General features: G+C 39.3%; 1 protein-coding gene and 1 long non-coding RNA gene across 2 annotated transcripts in view; one reads left to right on the forward strand and one right to left on the reverse strand.

The window, feature by feature from the left end:
- Positions 1 to 371: 371 nt before the first annotated feature.
- On the reverse strand, positions 372 to 4,452 carry LOC128642051 (uncharacterized). Its single transcript, XR_008399617.1, has 3 exons — positions 4,320 to 4,452; positions 4,133 to 4,235; positions 372 to 462 (listed from the first exon to the last, which is right to left on the reverse strand). It is a non-coding gene; the product is annotated as an uncharacterized LOC128642051 (long non-coding RNA).
- A 5,024-nt stretch (positions 4,453 to 9,476) lies between these two features.
- Positions 9,477 to 26,192, forward strand: part of CPNE2 (copine 2) — a gene marked incomplete in the record, with an annotated part of 400,103 nt that continues 383,387 nt past the window's right edge. Inside the window, 1 exon segment of the mRNA XM_053700230.1 lies at positions 9,477 to 10,025.

Below are 26,192 nucleotides of genomic sequence, written 5' to 3' on the forward strand. Positions count from 1 at the left end.
TGTACATAAAAAAAAAAATACAATTTTGACTGTAATAGATTGAATAGCAGTTAGTTGTCTGCAAGCGTGTGTGTCAGGCCTACAGCATCTACTCTGCCAACTTCTGCCAGTGCACAGTGCCACTCATATCTGTTGTCACAGTAGTTTGCACGCATAGTGCCACTAATCGAAAAAAAAATGACAGGCAGAGGTAGGTAACCCCGCAGGGGCCGTCGTGGTCGTGGTGCTGTGATTCCCTTTGGCCCTAGAATAATGCCCAGTGTTCAGAGGCCACGTACCCTGAACTCGAAAAGTTCTGAGGACATAGTTGACTGGCTAACACAGGACACCCAATCTTCTACAGCTTCCGCTCAGAACCTTGACGCACCATCCTCCTCCAGCTTAGCTTCGGGCACCTCTCAAGTTACCACTCACCCGCCTGCCGCCACCACCAACACTAGCACCACAGCCGCTTCACTTGATCTGTCAGAGGAGTTATTTACACATCAGTTGGAAGAAATGAGTGATGCGCAACCATTATTGTCTATAAGAATAGGGGGCGCCCTAGAGATTATATAATATATTTAATAGGAATACAATGATAGAATTATCACTCAATAAACTATGTAATATATATGATGGTATGTATAGTATATATCTAAGGTAGAAAATCCAGTAAGGAACAATGTGATTAATAAGACTTGTCACAATTGATACACTATTTGTCAAATATTAAAAGCATTAAAAACTGTGATAATGAATATAATCTTTAGTCTTTAGATGGTAGATTGAAGAAATACGAGGCAGCAATCTGTAGAGGACCCGGCCAGGATCCTATAAGGATAATCTATAAACAAGAAAAGAGACAGATGCGCCACATGGCCCAATATTGTTTGATCCACACAGATATACGATCAGGTTGTGCTATATTAGACTCACAATCTTGGGAGCACTCCAATTAGTGCAATGGGAGCAGTCTGGGATCTATGACAGTCACCCAGCAGACCGGCCTCTTGGAGTTGAGATGGATATTCTGTGATAAAAATACAAGAAGACACAAAGGTGCCTATATGGCCTAGTACAGTCTTAAACCCAGGAGCAGTGGTGTGTATAATAAGAAATATACTCACATTTGGTAATGCATCCCCATTGATGCTATTCAGACAAGAAGGGATCAATACAGTCACCCAACAGACTATGACAAGGCTTCCACAGGAGGCAATCAGCAAAAGTCCAGTGGACCAAAGATAGATCCAAATAATACACAATAGCAAGTGTTTTTGGAAAAAAGTTATAAACTTTACTAACAAGGATTAAAATAAAGCAACGCGTTTCTCAGCAACAAGCTGTTTCATCAGGCTTATAAAATATGATTTAAACACTTGCTATATATAACCCACATTTGTATCAACATGATTAGCAACACCTGTGAGAGGAATGGCTGAAGGCAACTGCCTCAAGGTTGAACCTATCAGCATTCAATATATTAAAATGACAGACATAGTTCAAAACAAACTTGAATGTTAGTACAAACTCACAATGTAAATACATGTTTTTCACAATTGTTACCTTATGGATATTCATTATAAAGAGGCAATTCAAACACTGTTTAATACCGCCAATCAGTGTGACAGTTATTTTTATCAGTTGTGCCATGTACTTTAAAGTGTTTAGACCAGATCTCCCTATTGATGGAATATACCTAAGGACTATAAGTCTTTCAAAACCAATCAGCTTTCCTATACTTACTTGATTTTAGTCTATATATCGGTGTCTGAGCAGTCTGAGTCATGGCGTGTTTTCATACAAACTGGCGTTCCCTAATAGTCATTGCGCATGCGTGTGATGTCATACATCAATCACTGTGTTGTGCAATGCCCAAAACATATGTATCCCCAATCTATCGTGCTAGGAGGCATTAATATTCCGATATCATGTATCTATGTAGCCCAACTGCACTAGAGACTCTCTAATAGATCTAATCTTACTCGTAATAATTTTAAGTAAGGTACTATATTGTACCGATGTAGAGTGCTGTATCTTTGGAATAACGGGACTCAAACCGTGTGTTTGATTGGTCAGAATCGGCTGTGTGTAGACCTAACAAATCAGTCAATCACAGATAAATACGTCACAGGGGGTATGTCCATCGGCTAGTAGATAGGTTCTAAATATATACTAGTCTCTGGAGTGTAATATGATTATCAACATATGGCTTGTGACAGGGATAAAATAATAACAAATTAACACAACCTATCAGCGTGGTTGTAATGACTAAATAATAAAAGAAAAAGAAGTGTCAGTATGGATTCCGTGGCAATATAACTACAGAATTTGTTGCGTTTTCTACCTAATGTCTACCTAATGTCTAAAATCACGTTGGGTCAATAAGGCTAAAATAAGACTCAGACGTGAAAGAACCAGTACAACTAAGTAAAGGAATATATAGTGAATTGATGTTATAAAGATATGCCGTGTGTGTAGTTGTATCCTATAACAAGTGCTACTAGTAAAGCTTAAAGATATCTATTCATCTTACAATTTATAGCAACTCTTAATTGAGTTGTGTGATATAACTCAAATCCCCATTAATAATAATGTGACATTAGTGGTGCTAAATTTATGTGTTGTCTATATAAGTATATAGTTGTGAGTTTGTACTAACATTCAAGTTTGTTTTGAACTATGTCTGTCATTTTAATATATTGAATGCTGATAGGCTCAACCTTGAGGGAGTTGCCTTCAGCCATTCCTCTCACAGGTGTTGCTAATCATGTTGATACAAATGTGGGTTATATATAGCAAGTGTTTAAATCATATTTTATAAGCCTGATGAAACAGCTTGTTGCTGAGAAACGCGTCGCTTGATTTTAATCCTTGTTAGTAAAGTTTATAACTTTTTTACCAAAAACTACTTGCTATTGTGTATTATTTGGATCTATCTTTGGTCCACTGGACTTTTGCTGATTGCCTCCTGTGGAAGCCTTGTCATAGTCTATTGGGTGACTGTATTGATCCCTTCTTGTCTGAATAGCATCAATGGGGATGCATTACCAAATGTGAGTATATTTCTTATTATACACACCACTGCTCCTGGGTTTAAGACTGTACTAGGCCATTTAGGCACCTTTGTGTCTTCTTGTATTTTTATCACAGAATATCCATCTCAATTCCAAGAGGTCGGTCTGCTGGGTGACTGTCATAGATCCCAGACTGCTCCCATTGCACTAATTGGAGTGCTCCCAAGATTGTGAGTCTAATATAGCACAACCTGATCATATATCTGTCTGGATCAAACAATATTGGGCCATGTGGCGCATCTGTCTCTTTTCTCGTTTATACGCAACCATTATTGCCAGAGGATGTAGATAACAGGTATATGTCTCAGTCAGGCAGCATTACACATGGACGTATGGTGTGATGATGATGATGTTGTACCCGCTGCGGGAGATTGGTCTGTCACTGTGAAGCGGGGGTTACCCTTACACTACCTGATCGATACAACATCATACCGGATGTTTTAAAGCACGTTATTCCAAACAATTTAGGAATGTTAGGTGATTTATGCCCTTTATGGATTAAAACCAGACTCTGCATCAACTATGTAATTTTCCATGGGAGTTTTGCCATGGATCCCCCTCCGGCACGCCACAGTCCAGGTGTTAGTCCCCTTGAAACAACTTTCCCATCACTATTGTGGCCAGAAAGAGTCCCTGTGGGTTTTAAAATTCGCCTGCCCATTGAAGTCAATGGCGGTTCGCCCGGTTCGCGAACTTTTGCGGAAGTTCGCGTTCGCTGTTCGCGAACCCAAATTTTTATGTTTGCGACATCACTACTAATCAATAGTTGAATTACACATTAGCATTTAAAATTAGACAAAATAATGCATATCAATTTTTAAAAACATTTTGTATATTGGATTGTATGAGAAACATAATTGAATGTAATATTTCATGTCCCTTCAAATAATATACCTAAATATCAACTATAAAACGTATCCCTTTGTCTGATTGGTCAGAATCTGAGTCCTCTCTAAAGTAGGGGTAATGTATCTAAATTAAACATATTGTAATATAGGACATGTATATATTCCTAATGCTTTGAACATTCTTTCTCCTATGATTATTAAATAGCATGCATTGTGCAAACTAACCTGGATGTATGGTCTTTGAAAGGCAACTATCTTCAAAATATCAGTTTATCTTCATTAGGTGTCTTATTCATCATTTTCAAATTAGAGGATTGTGAAATACCATCTAAAAAACAAATATAAAATTAAATCTAAGTGTCTCCAATAGGATGCATCCACAGTCTTGTTCCATAAAATTGTTGCCACTTACCATGTGAACGTGTCTTTGTATGGTTTTCAAGGTCAGCACATTTGAAAGACAATGCCACAGACATGATCACATTGGGATTCTTCACTTTCAGTCTGGAATTCTTCACTTTCAGTCTTGAATTCTTCACTTTCAGTCTTTAGATGAAGTCATCTCCCTAATGGAAGAAAAAGTGTAAATCAAATAATTAATAAAAGTGTGTGACTTAGTTCTGCACCCCCCCCCATTTCTTAAACTATTTAGATCACTAGCTTACTAAGGCCTAGATTTGGAGTTTGGCGGTAGCCGTGAAAACCAGCGTTAGAGGCTCCTAACGCTGGTTTTAGGCTACCGCCGGTATTTGGAGTCAGTCAAAAAAGGGTCTAACGCTCACTTTTCAGCCGCGACTTTTCCATACCGCAGATCCCCTTACGTCAATTGCGTATCCTATCTTTTCAATGGGATCTTTCTAACTCCGGTATTTAGAGTCGTGGCTGAAGTGAGCGTTAGAATTCTAATGACAAAACTCCAGCCGCAGAAAAAAGTCAGTAGTTAAGAGCTTTCTGGGCTAACGCCGGTTCATAAAGCTCTTAACTACTGTGCTCTAAAGTACACTAACACCCATAAACTACCTATGTACCCCTAAACCGAGGTCCCCCCACATCGCCGCCACTCGATTAAATTTTTTTAACCCCTAATCTGCCGACCGCCACCTACGTTATCCTTATGTACCCCTAATCTGCTGCCCATAACACCGCCGACCCCTATATTTATTAACCCCTAATCTGCCCCCCCACAACGTCGCCGCCAGCTACCTACACTTATTAACCCCTAATCTGCCGAGCGGATCTCACCGCTACTATAATAAAGTTATTAACCCCTAATCTGCCTCACTCCCGCCTCAATAACCCTATAATAAATAGTATTAACCCCTAATCTGCCCTCCCTAACATCGCCGACACCTAACTTCAATTATTAACCCCTAATCATCCAAGATGGCGTCCCTTGAATTCCGATTGGCTGATAGGATTCTATCAGCCAATCGGAATTAAGGTAGGAAAATTCTGATTGGCTGATGGAATCAGCCAATCAGATTGAGCTCGCATTCTATTGGCTGATCGGAACAGCCAATAGAATGCGAGCTCAATCTGATTGGCTGATTGAATCAGCCAATGGGATTGAACTTGATTCTGATTGGCTGATTCCATCAGCCAATCAAAATTTTCCTACCTATCAGCCAATCGGAATTCGAGGGACGCCATCTTGGATTACGTCCCTTAAAGGAACCGTCATTCGTCGTTAGTCCGTCGGTTGAAGAGGATGGCTCCGCATCGGCTGGATGGAAGATGGCTCTGCTCCGCTCCGGATGGATGAAGATAGAAGATGCCGCTTGGATGAATACTTCTACCGGATGGAGGACCTCTTCTTGCCCTGCTTGGGTGAAGACTTCTACCGGATGGAGGACATCTTCTTGCTCCGCTTGGATGAAGAATTCGGCTCGGCTGGGTGAAGACGACTCAAGGTAGGGAGATCTTCAGGGGGTTAGTGTTAGGTTTATTTAAGGGGGTTTGGGTGGGTTAGAGTAGGGGTATGTGGGTGGTGGGTTTTAATGTTGGGGGTTGTATTTTTTTTACAGGTAAAAGAGCTGATTACTTTGGGGCAATGCCCCGCAAAAAGCCCCTTTAAGGGCTGGTAAAAGAGCTGATTACTTTGTAATTTAGAATAGGGTAGGGCATTTTATTATTTTGGGGGGCTTTTTTATTTTATTAGGGGGCTTAGATTAGGTGTAATTAGATTAAACTTCTTGTAATTTTTTTTTTATTTTCTGTAATTTAGTGGGGGTTTTTTTTTGTATTATAGATTAGTTTATTTAATTGTATTTTAGTAAAGCTAATTGTAGGTAATTTATTTAATTAATTTATTGATAGTGTAGTGTTAGGTGTATTTGTAACTTAGGTTAGGATTTATTTTACAGGGAATTTTATAATTATTTTAACTAGGTAGCTATTAAATAGTTATTAACTATTTAATAGTTATTGTACCAAGTTAAAATAAATACAAAGTTGCCTGTAAAATAAATATAAATCCTAAAATAGCTACAATGTAACTATTAGTTATATTGTAGCTATATTAGGGTTTATTTTATAGGTAAGTATTTAGTTTTAAATAGGAATAATTTATTTAATTATAGTAAATTTATTTAGATTAATTTAAATTATATTTAACTTAGGGGAGTGTTAGGGTTAGGGTTAGACTTAGGTTTAGGGGTTAATAACTTTATTATAGTAGCGGCGACGTTGCGGGCAGGAGATTAGGGATTAATAATTGTAGGTAGGTGGCGGTGATGTTAGGGAGGGCAGATTAGGGGTTAATACAATTTATTATAGTGTTTGCGAGGCGGGAGTGCGGCAGTTTAGGGGTTAATACATTTATTATAGTGGCGGCGAGGTCCGGTCGGCAGATTAGGGGTTAATAAGTGTAGGTAGGTGGCGTTGACGTTGGGGGGTGCAAATTAGGGGGTAATAAATATAATATAGGTGTCGGCAATGTTAGGGGCAGCAGATTAGGGGTTCATAGGGATAATGTAGGTTGCGGCGGTGTCCAGAGCGGCAGATTAGGGGTTAATAGTATAATGTAGGTGTCAGCGATAGCGGGGGCGGCAGATTAGGGGTTAATAAGTGTAAGGTTAGGGGTGTTTAGACTCAGGGTTCATGTAGGGTGTTAGGTGTAGACTTAGATAGTGTTTCCCCATCAACGCTCCCTTTTCTGAGGCTAACGCAGCCATTCAGACAACTCTAAATACCAGCGTTGTCTTAAGGGTGCGCTGGAAAAAAAGCAGCGTTAGCACCGCGGGTCTTTACCGATAAAACTCTAAATCTAGACCATAGTGTTTTTAGAGCCAATACTTAAGTAATTACATTTTCAGTATTGGTGAGGTAACTGCAGACAATTTTTTTTTTAAATGCCAAAATAAAAGTAAATAATCTACTTGAAAATAATTTAATACATCACAGCAGGTGAAATAGATAATTGGGAACGCATTAAAGGGGAGAACATTTGACAAAACACTGTTCCTTTAAGGTTGAGGTAAGCACAATATGAAAATTGCAGTAAGAGGTCAGCTTTCTTTCTCAGTTGATTTGGAACATTTTCTGTGCTTGGGAGGCTTAGGAGGAAAGAGATTTAAAGAAAAATGCACAAGCACCTCTATGGTTGCTGCTTTTTCTGGTGTGGGTAATTACTTTAGGTTAAAATGAAAGTGGCAGAGCTCACAACTGTCACATTTTGATAAAGATTCAGGGTTTAAGTGCTCGCTTCATGCTGTCCCTCTCACTCCACAGTCTACACTAGCTCCACCCATGGTCTTCCTGACTCTGCCTACTGAAGTTATCTCTCTACCAGTGAGATTGCATAAATGCTGTTGGTAGAGTGAGATTGCATAACGGCAGTTGGTACATTCAGTTTATTATCAGATGTACCAGTAACAGACATGGGGGTATATTTATTAATGTGCGAGCGGACATGATACAGTGTAGCGTATCATGTCAGCCGCACATCGATAAATGCCGACAGCAAACGCTGTCTGCATTTATCATTGCACCAGCAGTTCTTGTGAACTGCTGGTGCAATGCCGCCCCCTGCCGATTTGCGGCCAATCGGCCGCTAGCAGGGGGTGTCAATCAACCCGATCGTATTCGATCGGGTTGATTTCTGCCTGCGGCCTCAGAGCAGGCAGACAAGTTATGGAGCAGCGGTCTTTAGACCACTGCTTCATAACTTCTGTAAACAAGGGGCATCAAGCTCCAGACAAAGGTTGTTAAATCGGCCCCTCGGAGTGAATGTGCTTGCACCAAGTATCTTAAAGGGACATAAAACCCAACATTTTTCTTTTATGATTGAGATAGAACATGCAGTTTTAAACAACTTTCTAATTTACTTCTATTATCAAATTTTATATGTTCTCTTAGTATCTTCTGATGAAAAGCAGGGCTCTAAGCTCAGGAGTGTGCACGTGTCTGTAGAACTATACGGCAGCAGTTTTGCAAGAATGTTATTCATTTGCAAGAGCACTAGATGGCAGCACTGTTTCCTACGATGTAGGACTCCAGAGACTTACCTCTCTTCAACAAAGAATATCATGAGAATGAAGCAAATTTCATAGCGGATGTAAATTGGAAATGTTTTAAAAATTGTATGCTGTGTCTCAATCACAAAAGAAAATTTGGGGGTTTCATATCCCTTTAAATAGAAAATTATCCAATTATGTATTTGCAATACTACATACGTTTTGATATATTAGGTCTATTACATTTTCCTGGTTGTTGTTTTTTCAGCAATTTTTTTTCACGTGCGACTTCTAATACTGGTTCTAGCATTAAAAATATTGCAACCTTGCGATCGCCTATCTCACGGTTTGTCGGTTATGATTACACTCAATTTGTAATCTAGAGCAGTATAGGGTAAATATGGAAATATAGGCATTTCATGGTGAAACATGAAAACCCTATTTGAAAACTAATTATCAATGTACAGTCCTATAAGCTTTGGTTTCTAGGTTATGCTGTATAATTATTGTTGGTTATGCTAATTAGAAGGACTGTTATGTTTTCCTAGAAAGCTGGAAACAATAGTTCCCACTGGAATAAAATTTGCAACTCACCAGTCAATTTTCCAGGGTTATATTATATTTAATGAAATATGTTGCTTGCACTTGTAAATACTAAAGTGAACCTTTGTAATATGCCTACATATCTTTATGGTGTTGTTAATTATGGCAGAAAAGGGGTAATTGTTTATAACAGACAACAGGTAACTAGGAAGTTTTACTGTATAGATGCACCTGAGAATATGTATTTCTGGGATGGTGATGATTAGCAAGTATGCTAGAGGTTTAAAGTAATATACCCAAGAGGTTCAATAAACCAGGGAGCAGAAGAAATGTAAAACTTGCACTGATAATGGATTACAAGTGGAATAATAGTGCAGAAATAAAGGGCAGAGAACTAGAAATTCATGCAAGGTAGATGGAGACAGAAAAAAAAAACATTGGAAATAAGGAAAGAGCAAGTAGGAAAAGGGAAGCACAATCAAAGGGGAGGGGACGTGGAAATATAGTGCAACAGGAGCAAGAGACCTGCTTGTGTCAGTATGACAGTTTCATTTTCCCACCCAGAGGGGAGGAGGAAGCATGGGACAGGGCACATACAGTTCTTACAATTCTCCCACACTCAGTGAAAACAGAGACAGCTAAGAAACCACTCAGGAAATTAGCCAACGTGTTAGGGCAGGTAGAAAAGTAAAGAAAATGCTCTTTTGGGCCCATTTCTCATTTAAGGGAAGAACCTGGTGATTAAACATCTGGAGATTTCACAGCACAGAGGCACTAGAGAAGTCCGAGTGCTGTGGGTCCGATTACCAGCGGAACACCTGTGGATCACGGTGTACATTAATCACTTTACTACAGCTCACAGGAGAAATTCAACGTGAACCAGACCACTGTTATCTGTTTACACATACGTGGGTATCACACTATACAGAAGTGTGAATTGGATCATACGTTGTCGCGGAGCGTGAAACCCATATCACGAAGGGATCGATACCACACAGACAGTTACTACCGCCTCCTGTCCCGGACTCTCATTCCAGCTCAGGGCGGTGTCTCACATGGAAGTGGTTTGTGAAATAACTGTCTCCGGTTAGAGACAGGAGGAGTCTCGATAACCCCTAACTGTAAGTATCATGAAACATGTAGTGTGTCCTAATACTGTAGTAGTTAGCTCAGTGCTTCTCGGTGTGATCTGTGACCTGCAGTGAGGTCCCTTATGTGCTTACAAGTAAGGAGCCTGATGTCTCTGCCTAGTGCCAGCTGCCGTCACTGAGTGTGGCTGCTGTAATTCCTGTGATGCTGCTGCCTGTACTAAGTTTTGTGGTCTGTCGGTGTTTGATCCCTATGATGTTCTTGCCTGTAGATGTCTGTATAATGAGGCTCCCTGGCTGCAGTGCAGCCAGTCAGTAGTTAGCTTATGAAGGCAATGGTGTACTTGCCATTTGTAATCACTGTATTGTTTGTGCCTTACTTTTGTAACCCCCTCTGTTGTATCTACCTGCATTAATCCCTGTGTTGTACCTGCTGCCAGTGAGCATTGTAAGGTGCCTTCATATAGTGACCCTTCTGGTGTGCCTGTAGGCAGTGCTCTCTGTCATGTGCATTCTTGTAGTGATCCTTTCTGGTGTGTCTGCCTACTGCTATTTCAGTGTATGTTTACAGTAAACCTTGTGTCTACAATTAGTGGCTCCTGCCCTCTGCTACTACCATATACTTTGTGTAGGGTTGTGTGTGTGTGTTTTATTTTTAACATGACTTGTAGTTCATGTACTTCTGTGCTTTATGTACTAACAGTACCCATAGTAAACATTGTGCTGTATGTGTATTTGTTGTACACAATATGACCTGTAGTGGTAATTACACTGGCCTGTCCTATAATATCTGTGACTTGTTTGCTCTACCTATGGTTGCCCTACCTAATAGTTTACATCCAGGTGCTATACCATTATACATACTTTGTATACACTCTGGTTACATAAATATAATTGCCATACATATAGTGAGCCTTGTCATGTCATTTGCAAGTATTGTGCTGTAGATGTACCTGCCGAATAGGTAGTAAACTCTGTGGTATACACATACCTGTAGTGAGCTATGTGCTACAAATGCAACTGGTGTACCTGTAGTAAACTATGTGCTGCACATACACTTTTTTAACCTTTACTCTACCCTGCACAATAAATGTATGAATTCTGCTCTGTATTTACTCCTAGTGAGCTAAACACTGTACATGCACTTATTTTACCTGTAGTGATCTCTGGATATGTGCCGTTTTTATACTGTACTGTATATGTACTTTTTATGCCAAGTGAAACCTGTGCTTTATGCGTAATGAACTCTTTACTGTATATCTATTAGACATGTGCATCTTGTTTTTGGACGGATGCTAAAATTAACACATTTCTAAGGTTTTTACATCCCTCACACATACCATAAATGTCCCTTTAATGGGTCAAGCAACATCATTTTGCAACAAAAAAAAGTGTTAAAAAATTCATTCAATATAAAAAGGCTTTTCTGTAGGCAAGAAAAGCTTCACATTTATTCTGTTCAATATTGATCCAGCAATGTCCTTGTCAGTTGACTCCTGTGTCAGCCAATAAGTATCTCAGCTTCACTTTTGTTCTTGGCTAATCCTGACCCCACTGGGAAAAAAATAAAACAAAAACAGTGTTTTTGTGCTACTGGCTTGTAGCAGTAGCATTAGATACTACGTTGTTTAAGCTGTTATTTGGTCTTCTACTCTGCTGCACTGAGATTTTCCGTTGGAGAATGGATTTTGTTAGTAGGCTAATTTCAAACAATTTTTGTCTGCGCACATCTGATATGCATGTGTCATAATTATAATGTGTAGAATATAATGTTGCACATCAACTTGCTATGTCTGAAGAGAACTTTAAGTTATACATGTATTTCTACACCTGTTGTGATCTCTGTCATGATTATTATTATAACTTAGTAAAATGTGTTTTAAATTTGGGACAGATCATGATGTTTAATGTGTTTATATATATATATATATATATATATATATATATATATATATATATATATATATATATATATATATATATATATATATATATATATATATGTATGTGAGATAATCTACCAATGCATCTAATATTAAAGATACTGTATTTTAAGTGAGTGGATGTTGACTAAGGCTTGCGTTGGTGTCTGGGATTTACAGCATATCACACACATGGTGGATCTGAAAATATGTCTGATGTATTCTTAGAGCCTGTCACTTTCAATTTAAGCAGCAAACGTCTTTTTATGTAATTAGTATTAATCAGTTGAATTTCTAGTGAAATAATTGAAATAGACTAAAAAAATTGAATATTGTTTAGCTTCAAGATGTCTTCTCTGTGTAATAGTTTCCAGCAGCGTGCCCTGGGAACATTTGCAAATTTAAATTTTGGTACAGTGTTATGACATTTTTTTAAAGTGAATGTAAATTTTGATGAACCAGTGCATGGTTTTTATAATCCTATTAAAAACAGGGGCACTTTCATTCATCAAACTTTACATTTCACTGGATTTGTTAAAATACTTACCTTTTCTTCGTGAAAGCCGCTCCAGCGTTTCCCCCGCCCGTTGCAAGCCTCTTCCTACGTGAGAAATGACGATCCTGGCCTCCAATTCCTCCAATCACGGCGTTGCTTTAGGCAATGATTCCCCCGGGGGGAAGCCGTGATTGGAGAATGCCGAAATCGTCATTGCTGACGTATAAATAGGCTTGCAACGGGCTGAAGAAGCGCTGGAGCGGCTTTCAAGAATAAAAGGTAAGTATTTTAACAAAACCAGGGAAATGGAAAGTTTGATGAATAAAAGTGCCCCTGTTTTTAATAGGATTTTTAAAAAACGGGCACTCATTCCGCAAACTTTATATTCCCTTTAGAGGTAAATTACATTTCACATTATTCCATGCCATAAACATTTGTTCCGCAATAATTCATTTTTACACCTCTGGCTTTACACACCGTATATCACTGATAAGCTATTTACTGAACTCTTGAAGTGTGTCTGGAAATTTGTGCCTATTCAGCCTAAAGAACATTTGTAGAGACAGTCACTGATGTTGCTGGACAAGAAGGTCTGCCTTACAATCGGCTTTCATATTCATCCCAAAGGTGTTCAGTGGGGTTGAGGTCAGGGCTCTGTGCAAGTAACTCAAGTTTACTCCACACGAAATGGCTTAGTCATGCTGGAACAGGAAAGGGCTGTCTCCAAACCGGTGCCACAAAATTTGAAGCACTCAATTGTCTAAAATGTATTTGTATCCTGTAGCACTATGATGACTCTTCACTGGAACTAAGGGGCCTAGTCCAAACACTGAAAAACAGCCCTGGACCATTATCCATCCCCCAAACCTTTAAGTAGACACTATGGGGCCTATCTATCAAGCTCCGAACGAGTACGATCGGGTTGATTGACACCCCTGCTGGTGCCCATTGGCCGTGAGTCTGCAGGGGGCGGCGTTGCACCAGCAGCTCTTGTGAGCTGCTGGTGCAATGCTGAATACGGAGAGTGTATTGCTCTCCGCATTCATCGATGTCTTGTGGACCTGATCCGCACTGTCGGATCAGGTCCGCAAGACATTTGATAAATAGGCCCCATTGCATTCTGGTAAATAGCGTTCTCTTGGCATCCGCCACACCTAGATTCTAGATAGTGACGTGTTATTAGGGTTGCCACCCAGCTGGTATTTTACCGTCGCAGCCGGTAATTGGCGATTAGGAGCCGGTGCCGGCATTAGTAAAATACCAGCAATGAAAAGCCGGTTTTCATCATGTCAGTCCCCAACAAGATCTTTAACAGACAATGGGCTTCGCCCAACATTCAGAAAGAACAGATTAAAGGGCCATGATACCCAAATGTTGAAATGCTTGAGAGTGCTGCAGCAAAGCTGACTAGAAAATATCACTTGAACATCTCTATGTAAAAAAGAAAGATATTTGACCTCAAAATGTCCTAAGTATTCAAACCCCATTACAAAGGACTTTAAATCGGTATGTCTGTCCTGGGACAGGCAAAGGAGTGAGCCTTGTGCACTCTCCTGTAATTTCCCTATTCAGTTTAAGGAAGTTTACTATGAAATCTCATGAGAGTTAAGTCAAATCTCATGAGATCACAGTAAAGGAGTTCATGACCTCAGCACTGCTGATGCTGATTGGCTGCAGTTCATTGCTTCATTTTTTTAATTTTTTTTTTTTACCTGCAGCTGGACAGCAGCTGAAGTATAACTTTTTACACAGAATTTACTCTGCTGAGCTGAGGAGGTTGTGAGGTAAAATATATTCCTTTTTTCAATAGAGATGCTCAGGTGATATTTTCCTGTCAGCTTTTTACAGTTATACTGCATCACTTTCAAGTGATTTAGCATATAAGTATTATGCCCCTTTAAGGCACATCTGAGCTTCCCGCTGGTTTCATTTTCTTTTGGTTTGGACACCAGTGACTAGAAGGTAAATCAGACTAGTTTACCACAGCTTTAGGTAGGGAATTTTTTTTGTTTTCAACTATATAACTTAATCTGTGTACATGATTCTTTCCTATACACTCGTTACTTTAACTACCAATAAATTCTGTCATATTGTCTAAGCTAGTCACAATTTTATAGTGTATATCAAAGTTTAAAGTGATGGTAAACTCTGTGTGCATGAATGTGTATTTCTAATCTATGCGAAATCTGAGTGACTCTGCCTCTTTCTTGGCTCCACCCTTTTGTGGCTCCGCCCTCACCTATGGCAGGTGTTCTAAAATAAGTTGTCTACTGTATAGGAATATGTATACCACGTCACTTCCGGTGACGTGAATCAGCTGCTGGAGGTTTGTGGCGCTCACTGCGCATGCGCTAGAGGCCCAACCTCCTTAAAACAGCTGAATTGAACTACGCAACTGGTAGCAATGAAGGGCGAAGCTGCATGACGTGCCATTGTAGGCGGAGGAGATGGCAGCAGTTACCCGTCGGTATAGGCTGACTGACAGCAAACTGGGAGTGGCAGCAACAAGCAGCTGTTTAAGGCAACTTATTTTAGAACATTGGTGATAACATGGGGCACATCCAGCTGTGTGGGACACTTGTCTGATGGGATGCAGCCAGACACCCCACACTCTTCACGTCTACCAAGCTCCTCAAATTCCATAGCAGCGCACACAAGTGGGACTCCTGTCTGAATGAGCCCTCACTTCCTGAGCGAGTAGTACGGTGAATGGCAGGGTGCAAACACCACCCCAGGGCCGCTGTGTATGGGAGGAGGGGGAGACAGAAAAAGAGGACTATTGGGACAAAACTGGGAACGAGAGTAAAAACAAACAGAATATTTAGATAAGTGTAATTTATTAGAGCAGGCTTGTTGTAATATAAAAGGTAAGTTTGTTGATGCAGGGACTTTTACGTAATAAAAGGTGTAACAGGACCTAAAATGTAGCGACCATGCTTCTCCTGATTTAGGTCTGCTCATGAAACAGTACAGGGAGTGCAGAATTATTAGGTAAATGAGTATTTTGACCACATCATCCTCTTTATGCATGTTGTCTTACTCCAAGCTGTATAGGCTCGAAAGCCTACTACCAATTAAGCATATTAGGTGATGTGCATCTCTGTAATGAGAAGGGGTGTGGTCTAATGACATCAACACCCTATATCAGGTGTGCATAATTATTAGGCAACTTCCTTTCCTTTGGCAAAATGGGTCAAAAGAAGGACTTGACAGGCTCAGAAAAGTAAAAAATAGTGAGATATCTTGCAGAGGGATGCAGCACTCTTAAAATTGCAAAGCTTCTGAAGCGTGATCATCGAACAATCAAGCGTTTCATTCAAAATAGTCAACAGGGTCGCAAGAAGAGTGTGGAAAAACCAAGGCGCAAAATAACTGCCCATGAACTGAGAAAAGTCAAGTGTGCAGCTGCCAAGATGCCACTTGCCACCAGTTTGGCCATATTTCAGAGCTGCAACATCACTGGAGTGCCCAAAAGCACAAGGTGTGCAATACTCAGAGACATGGCCAAGGTAAGAAAAGCTGAAAGACGACCACCACTGAACAAGACACACAAGCTGAAACGTCAAGACTGGGCCAAGAAATATCTCAAGACTGATTTTTCTAAGGTTTTATGGACTGATGAAATGAGAGTGAGTCTTGATGGGCCAGATGGATGGGCCCGTGGCTGGATTGGTAAAGGGCAGAGAGCTCCAGTCCGACTCAGACGCCAGCAAGGTGGAGGTGGAGTACTGGTTTGGGCTGGTATCATCAAAGATGAGCTTGTGGGGCCTTTTCGGGTTGAGGATGGAGTCAAGCTCAACTCCCAGTCCTACTGCCAGTTTCTGGAAGGCACCTTCTTCAAGCAGTGGTACAGGAAGAAGTCTGCATCCTTCAAGAAAAACATGATTTTCATGCAGGACAATGCTCCATCACACGCGTCCAAGTACTCCACAGCGTGGCTGGCAAGAAAGGGAATAAAAGAAGAAAATCTAATGACATGGCATCCTTGTTCACCTGATCTGAACCCCATTGAGAACCTGTGGTCCATCATCAAATGTGAGATTTACAAGGAGGGAAAACAGTACACCTCTCTGAACAGTGTCTGGGAGGCTGTGGTTGCTGCTGCACGCAATGTTGATGGTGAACAGATCAAAACACTGACAGAATCCATGGATGGCTTTTGAGTGTCCTTGCAAAGAAAGGTGGCTATATTGGTCACTGATTTGTTTTTGTTTTGTTTTTGAATGTCAGAAATGTATATTTGTGAATGTTGAGATGTTATATTGGTTTCACTGGTAAAAATAAATAATTGAAATGGGTATATATTTGTTTTTTGTTAAGTTGCCTAATAATTATGCACAGTAATAGTCACCTGCACACACAGATATCCCCCTAAAATAGCTATAACTAAAAACAAACTAAAAACTACTTCCAAAACTATTCAGCTTTGATATTAATGAGTTTTTTGGGTTCATTGAGAACATGGTTGTTGTTCAATAATAAAATTAATCCTCAAAAATACAACTTGCCTAATAATTCTGCACTCCCTGTATATATTGGGATTATGGAAGTTTCTTACAGACGTAACTATTCAGCGGCTGGAAACAGCTGTTTGTAGGAGGTTGGGCCTCTTGCGCATGCGCACCCCTCCAGCAGCTGATTACACATCACCGGAAGTGACGTGGTGGACACATTCCTATGGTAGACAACTTATTTTAGAACACTGGTATTTTTTTGAGCAAAAGTTGGCAACCCTACGCGTGATTCATCACTCCAGAGAACACATTTCCACTGCTCCAGAGTTCAGTGCTGGCGTGCTTTACAGTTACACCACTATCTGGCACAGAAAATTATAGCAATGATCTTGTCATTCAAATATTTTTAGCAGTATTTGTGGTGGTGAATATGTAGATTTTGACTGCAATAAGAACAAAAGGCCTTTTAAGTATGTAGCAAGGGAAACATGAGAATCTTGTGTCTGAATTTAAAGGGATATTCTAGTTAAAATGGATATTTACATTGGTGCTTCTAATAAAAGCTGTGACATTCAGCCAATTCTTCAGTATTTTGCATATAACTCCTCTGACAACTTGTTCCTGCCCAGAGAGCTGGTGTTCTGTCAGATTTTGCTACCCCTTCGGAATTTGCTACCACCCAGTGCGCATGTTCAGTATTACGTAATCACACTCCACATATGTTAAAAAGGAATGTGTGGAATGTGATAATGTAATCAGCGCTAAAGGAGGTAGCAAATTTTGACAAGGATATTGTTCTGTCGCCCAGGACATGCGCGGGTGATGAGATCTTAGCTTATTACATGCAAAGTGTACAAGTGGCATTTATGCAATTATGTAATACTGAGCATGCCCACTGGGAGGTAGCAAATTCCGACGGGGTAGATAAATCTGAAAGAACACCAGCAATGACAATGTCATCAGGAAACACATTGCTTGTGGATCTCTGGCCAATCACAAGTAGTATATGTGCATGTATCTTATGGGTGGAGTCTTTATATGACACATGCACAGTAAAAGCTGTAAACAGGAACAGCTTTTACAAGAAATGTTTTTGCTAATATAAATAAATTAAAAAATGCATCTAATCAAAAACTAAAAAGTCTTCTTGAATTTATTGCTGGACATCATCACAGCTATAACTTTACAAATCTGATCAAACAACAGAAAGTGAAATTACAACACAATTTAACAGCTGTTATGGAGAGCTAATGCATATAATGGCTAACGTCATTTTAACCTGTAACACAAATTACTTTCTTAAAGGGATAGTAAAGTCACCCTAATTTGCTTCCACACTTATAAAACCTAATGGGTTAAATTGTCCAAGTACTAAAACTTCATTATTTCCATCAAATATTTTCCTTTTGTAGTAATTTCTGTGCTGTTTAAAGTGTTTTTAAATAGTTTGGTCTTGTGTAACATCTGGAGTGGGCGTTTTCCATAAAGATGTGTGATTTTAACAAGGGATAATGGATTCATTTAGTCTGCTAACACAGCTGGTAATAAAGGACTTTTGTGTCTGAAAAATGTCAGAGGGGGATTTATCAATGGTTGCAGAGCTCTATGTGAGAGAAACGTATGATGCTCTACCTTTTTATATGAAATTATTTAAATTGAAGCCACAACAATATTAAACTTTTTACATTTCACTTTTAAAAACGGTGAATATGACAGTCACCCTCATACTATAGGGTGACCAGACGTCCCTGACTTTAGGGGACAGTCCCCGGATTGAGGAGACTGTCCCCGGAAAAATGATGTCCCAGAAATATTATGTCCCCGGAAATGTCCCCAGCTCCTGTTGAACTGTCCCTGGCTCCTGTTGTACTGCAGCTAAGCGATGGGAGGAAGTGATCGTCCTGATAACTTCAACGTATGGCGTATGTCAGGCAGTGCGCAGGGCAGGAGGGAAGAGCTTGTGTATATGTGCATGTGTGTATATTTATGCTTGTGTATGTGTGCATGTATGTATATGTATGTTTGTATGTGCTTGTGTTTGTGTGTATATATATATATGTGTGTGTGTGTGTGTATGTGTGTATATGTATATATATATATATATATGCTTGTGTATATGTATGCTTGTGTAGGTGCATGTGTGTATATGTATACTTGTGTGTGTATGCTTGTATGTGTGTGTATATGTATGTTGTGTGTATGTGTATATACTGTATGTATGCTTGTATGTGTGTGTGTATGTGCATGCGTGTATATTTATGCTTGTGTCTGTATGTGCATGTGTGTATATGTATGTTTATACTTGTGTGTGTGTGTGTGTATATGTATGCTTGTGTATATGTATGCTTATGTGTGTGTGTGTGCGTATATATATATATATATATATATTTGCATGTGTGTATATGTATACTTGTGTGTGTATATATGTATGCCTGTGTGTGTGTGTGTGTGTATGTGCATGTGTGTATTTGTATGCTTGTGTGTGTATGTGTCTATATGTATGCGTGTGTGTGTATATGTATGCTTGTGTGTGCATGTGTATTTGTATGCTTGTGTGTGTGCATGTGTATATGTGTATGCTTGCATGTGTGTATAGGTATACTTGTGTGTTTGTGTGTGTGTGTGTGTGTATGTATGCTTGTATGTGTGTATATATGTATGCTTGTGTGTGTGTGTGTATATGTATGCTTGTATGTGTGTATATATGTATGCTTGTGTGTTTGTGTATGTGTATATATGTATGCCTGTGTGTGCATGTGTGTATATGTATGCTTGTGTGTGTATGTGTCTATATGTATGCTTGTGTGTGTGTGCATGTGTGTATATGTATGCTTGTGTATGTGTATATATGTATGCTTGTGTGTAAGTGTGTGTGTGTATGTATGTTTGTGTGTGTGTGTGTGTGTGTGTGAAATAACGTGTATATATATCATACAATCACTCCATAAACCCATACCAAATACACTGCATCTGGTCACTTTATCATACTATTCTCATCAAGAGCAGGAATGACTATGCTATTTTTATCTGCAGAACAAAAATATCTTTACTATTCCATTAATATATGCTTGCATTCTTTAGATGCTACCCCTGGACTTAAAGGGACAGTAAACATCATGTTGTCTTGTTATAGAATAACATATTAGTCAAGTGTACACATTTTTAAAACAAATTAGCATCTTGTTTGCTGCTTTAGTTTTTAGTAGCCAAACGTCACCCACCACTTGGTGAATCGTTTTTCCAGTTCTTATCTTTTAAACTCATTAGGGAAAGCTATGTAGCAGGGTTAGAACTGCAAAGTCTGCATTGTGCTTTTTCAGGTCTGAGAATTAGAAAAAGTTAACTGAAAATGTTAAATTAAAATCTAAAGATGTTTACTTTCTTTTAAAGAAAAATTAAGTTCAGGTTAAATATTGCATGTATATGAAAGAGCACTAGTTAAACATGTTAAACGTGTTTGCTTTTTGTTTTTTTGCATAAAAAAGGTTAACCTCTTTACACCTGGGCTTTAACGCTGTTAGGATAGCATGGACCGACCTACCATATACAGCATCCTGCAGCTTCCCCCTCTGCCGTAGGGAATGATCGGCCTGGGGGTCATACCTATCGTAGGCAGTCCCCCCATGATCCAAGCCCGACCTTGAAATCACGCAATCGTATCGACAGTCGCGAGATTTCATTTTTAATAATAGTGTTTACATCAGAACTTCATTCCAATGTGAACTCTATAGTACCGCCATAAAGGGGTTAAGTCAAAGCTATATATTTTGGTTTTGAAAATAATCAGCATCTCATGTATGTGTACAACTGGTGCAAGTAATAGAAGATCACAATACATTGTGATGGAGAGTGATATTACCCACAAGCGTAAAACCAAATTTTTTTTTTTTTCACCACAGAGCAATCTCTTTTATAAAAAAACAAACTGTAATACAGGTAAGACTTTATAAAGGCATTTAATACACTTTAATCTGATTCTTTGGTAGAGATTAGTAGGTTCATAGGGGTGCAGCTGTAATGCTTTACTTCACTGTGCATTCCTTGTACGACTGTCAAGGGGTTAAATGTCTGAGAGGGAAGGAGCTGACACTTGCTTCACCACAGCAGCAACTGACAAGCAGAAGGGTCTTAATATAGTAAATATTGCATTCCCCTGCTAGAGACACTACTCAGCACTTCGTCTGATCCTCACTCCCTCAGCTCATTACTTCCCAAAATGACAATGACATCACATTGATTAATGTGGAGTTAGGCTGAATGCGCACTGGTCTGCTTTGCTTGCCCATAGACATGCTGCAGAGCGGATGGACGTAGAGCTGGACCCTGCATGCTGCACCTTACAACACATTAATATAGGACATGCTGGGTATCAATAGCGTGCATCAAAATTACACTCTGAAGCAAACTAACACCACTGAGCCTGGATACATGAGAGGGTTCCGTTTATAACTAAACTTTTACTATGATGATTCTGGTTCTAAGCTCTAATGCGAATTATGATTTTATATGTACTTATAGTTTACTGGCAGATTTTTCCTCTTCTAATGCATTTTTAATCTAAAAATAGATATGCAATTCAGCCAAGCATAATCTGTATCACCCGAGGAATTATGTGCTATAGGTGTACAATACTGGAAGTATTATGTGCTGTAGGTGTTCAACACTGGAGGTATTATGTGCTATATGTGTGCAATACTGGAAGTATTATTTGCTATAGGTGTGCAATACTGGAAGTATTATGTGCTATATGTGTGCAATACTGGAAGTATTATGTGCTATAGGTGTTCAATACTGGAAGTATTATGTGCTGTAGGTGTGCAACACTGGAGGTATTATGTGCTATATGTGTGCAATACTGGAAGTATTATTTGCTATAGGTGTGCAATACTGGAAGTATTATGTGCTATATGTGTGCAATACTGGAGGTATTATGTATTATATGAGTACAATACTGGAAGTATTATGTGCTATAGGTGTGCAATACTGAAAGTATTATGTGCTATAGGTGTTCAATATTGGAGGTATTATGTGCTATAGGTGTGCAATACTGGAAGTATTATGTGCTATAGGTGTGCAATACTAGAAGTATTATGTGCTATAGGTGTTCAATACTGGAGGTATTATGTGCTATAGGTGTGCAATACTGGAAGTATTATGTGCTATAGGTGTGCAATACCGGAGGTATTATGTGCTATAGGTGCGCAATACCGGAGGTATTATGTGCTATAGGTGTGCAATACCGGAGGTATTATGTGCTGTAGGTGTGCAATACCGGAGGTATTATGTGCTATAGGTGTGCAATACCGGAGGTATTATGTGCTATAGGTGTGCAATACCGGAGGTATTATGTGCTATAGGTGTGCAATACCGGAGGTATTATGTGCTATAGGTGTGCAATACTGGAGGTATTATGCAATATAGATGTGCAATACTTGAGGTATTATGCTATATGTGCGCAATACTGGAGGTATTATGTGCTATATGTGCGCAATACTGGAGGTATTATGTGCTATAGGTGCGCAATACTGGAGGTATTATGTGCTATAGGTGTGCAATACTGGAAGTATTATGTGCTATAGGTGTGCAATACTGGAAGTATTATGTGCTATAGGTGTGCAATACTGGAGGTATTATGTGCTGTAGGTGTTCAATACTGGAGGTATTATGTGCTATAGGTGTTCAATACTGGAGGTATTATGTGCTATATGTGTTCAATACTGGAGGTATTATGTGCTATAGGTGTGCAATACTGAAAGTTTTATGTGCTATAGGTGTTCAATACTGGAAGTATTATGTGCTATAGGTGTGCAATACTGGAAGTATTATGTGCTATAGGTGTGCAATACTGGAAGTATTATGTGCTATAGGTGTGCAATACTGGAGGTATTATGTGCTGTAGGTGTTCAATACTGGAGGTATTATGTGCTATAGGTGTGCAATACTGGAGGTATTATGTGCTGTAGGTGTTCAATACTGGAGGTATTATGTGCTATAGGTGTTCAATACTGGAGGTATTATGTGCTATAGGTGTGCAATACTGGAAGTATTATGTTCTATAGGTGTGCAATACTGGAGGTATTATGTGCTGTAGGTGTTCAATACTGGAGGTATTATGTGCTATAGGTGTTCAATACTGGAGGTATTATGTGCTATAGGTGTGCAATACTGAAAGTTTTATGTGCTATAAGTGTGCAATACTGGAGGTATTGTGTGCTATAGGTGCACAATACTGAAAGTTTTATGTGCTATAGGTGTTCAATACTGGAGGTATTATGTGCTATATGTGTTCAATACTGGAGGTATTATGTGCTATAGGTGCGCAATACTGAAAGTTTTATGTGCTATAAGTGTGCAATACTGGAGGTATTGTGTGCTATAGGTGCACAATACTGAAAGTTTTATGTGCTATAGGTGTGCAATACTGGAGGTATTATGTGCTGTAGGTGTGCAATACTGGAGGTATTATGTGCTATAGGTGTTCAATACTGGAGGTATTATGTGCTATATGTGTGCAATACAGGAGGTATTATGTGCTATAGGTGTGCAATACTGGAGGTATTATGTGCTATAGGTGTGCAATACTGGAGGTATTATGTGCTATAGGTGCGCAATACTGGAAGTATTATGTGCTATAGGTGTGCAATACTGGAGGTATTATGTGCTATAGGTGTGCAATACCGGAGGTATTATGTGCTATAGGTGTGCAATACCGGAGGTATTATGTGCTATAGGTGTGCAATACCGGAGGTATTATGTGCTATAGGTGTGCAATACCGGAGGTATTATGTGCTATAGGTGTGCAATACCGGAGGTATTATGTGCTGTAGGTGTGCAATACTGGAGGTATTATGTGCTATAGGTGTTCAATACTGGAAGGTATTATGCAATATAGGTGCGCAATACTGGAGGTATTATGTGCTATATGTGCACAATACTGGATGTATTATGTGCTATAGGTGTGCAATACTGGAGGTATTATGTGCTGTAGGTGTGCAATACTGGAGGTATTATGTGCTATAGGTGTTCAATACTGGAGGTATTATGTGCTATAGGTGCGCAATACTGAAAGTTTTATGTGCTATAAGTGTGCAATACTGGAGGTATTATGTGCTATAGGTGCACAATACTGAAAGTTTTATGTGCTATAGGTGTGCAATACTGGAGGTATTATGTGCTATAGGTGTGCAATACTGGAGGTATTATGTGCTATATGTGTGCAATACTGGAAGTATTATGTGCTATAGGTGTGCAATACTGGAGGTATTATGTGCTATAGGTGCGCAATACTGAAAGTTTTATGTGCTATAAGTGTGCAATACTGGAGGTATTATGTGCTATAGGTGCACAATACTGAAAGTTTTATGTGCTATAGGTGTGCAATACTGGCGGTATTATGTGCTATAGGTGTTCAATACTGGAGGTATTATGTGCTATAGGTGTGCAATACCGGAGGTATTATGTGCTATAGGTGTGCAATACCGGAGGTATTATGTGCTATAGGTGTGCAATACCGGAGGTATTATGTGCTATAGGTGTGCAATACCGGAGGTATTATGTGCTATAGGTGTGCAATACTGGAGGTATTATGTGCTATAGGTGCACAATACTGGAGGTATTATGCAATATAGGTGCAGAATACTGGAGGTATTATGTGCTATATGTGCACAATACTGGAGGTATTATGTGCTATAGGTGCGCAATACTGGAAGTATGTGCTATAGGTGTGCAATACTGGAGCTCTAATGTGCTGTAGGTGTGCAATATTGGAGGTATTATGTGCTATAGGTGTGCAGCCGCATGGTGAGTACATAGCATCAGCCCTGTCACTATAATGTGTGGCTTGTGCCCAATCACAATCAAGCTACTCAGAGTTGTAGCGGATGTCAGGTTTTGACATCTGTGACCACAGCCAATCAAAATGATGTTGCTATGTGTTTGCCACTGTGATATCACACTATGTAACAATGCTGACACTTGGAGAAGACACAAGTTGGGATGCGCATGCATGTAACCATCTGCCTTACTCTTGGCAGAACCTATGAACAGTTTATCACTAAACCTGATCAGAGAAACAATATTAGCATTTGTTAATATTCCTGTATTATACCAAATTGGTTCTAGTTCTAAATATAAAGCTACAAAGTCCATATCATGTGATTTGTATGTCACTGTTATGGTATCCGTGTCCAGTATTTAACTAGTCTGTCTGGTTTTTAAACTGGTAGAACAGTAAATGATATGTGAAAAACTGAACTTCCTTGTCTGAAAACTGATATTTCTTCTCTGAAACGAACACATAGTAAACAGTGGCTTTAGACGATAAGGTCAAGATCAGATCAAAACCCCACTGACTGCTTCATACTTATTATACATCTGTAATTAAATTCAGAGTATTTGTTGCAAGGTTGTGGGGAGCTATTTAGTGTATCAAGAACATAAAAAAATAATGTATAATATATAATTTCCCTTAAAATGTTAGGAGACATGCAGTGCTTGACATAGATGGGAAGACCTCACATGTATGGCTCTTAACGTGTTTTCTGTTACTTTGATTGAGCTGTTATTCCCAATGTGAAAAAAATAACTTTTACTAGAGCAGTTTTTTGTCACTATATTCAAATATTGCTGATGATAACAACTAATTATTCTCATTTAGGGAAGAATGGACTATATGCATCCATTTAGTTAATTTAATTGGCAAAAAAACAAACTTTGTTATATTAAAGCCAGAGTTTGATTTTTCTATAAAATGTTTATAAGCAAGAGAATTCCTAACTTCAGCTGCCCCTACTCCCCCCTTGGGGTGCCTTATGCTTTTGGTGTAACATAAAGGGCCAATAAACTGTAAAAAGCATTGCAGTACATGCATAGCTCTGCTCTCATACGGCTAGATTACGAGTTTTGCGTTAGGCTTAAAAAGCAGCGTTGGCCGGTCCCAACGCTGCTTTTTAATGCCCGCTGGTATTACGAGTCTTGCAGGTACAGGTGTACCGCTCACTTTTTTGGCCAGACTTGCAAATACCTCAAATCCACTTACGTTAATTGCGTATCTTCTTTTTTCAATGGGACTTGCATAGCGCCGGTATTACGAGTCTGACAAGAAGTGTAACGCATTCTAAAGTCAGTAGTTAAGAGTTTTACACTACAACACTGTAGCATAAAACTCTTAACTAAAGTGCTAAAAAGTATACTAACACCCATAAACTACCTATTAACCCCTAAACCGAGGCCCTCCCATATCGCAAACACTAAAAGAAATTTTTTAACCCCTAATCTGGCAAACCGGACATCACCGTCACTATAATAAATATATTAACCCCTAAACCGC

This window comes from Bombina bombina, chromosome 1, assembly GCF_027579735.1.
Source record: "Bombina bombina isolate aBomBom1 chromosome 1, aBomBom1.pri, whole genome shotgun sequence".
Classification (NCBI taxonomy): Eukaryota; Metazoa; Chordata; class Amphibia; order Anura; family Bombinatoridae; genus Bombina; species Bombina bombina.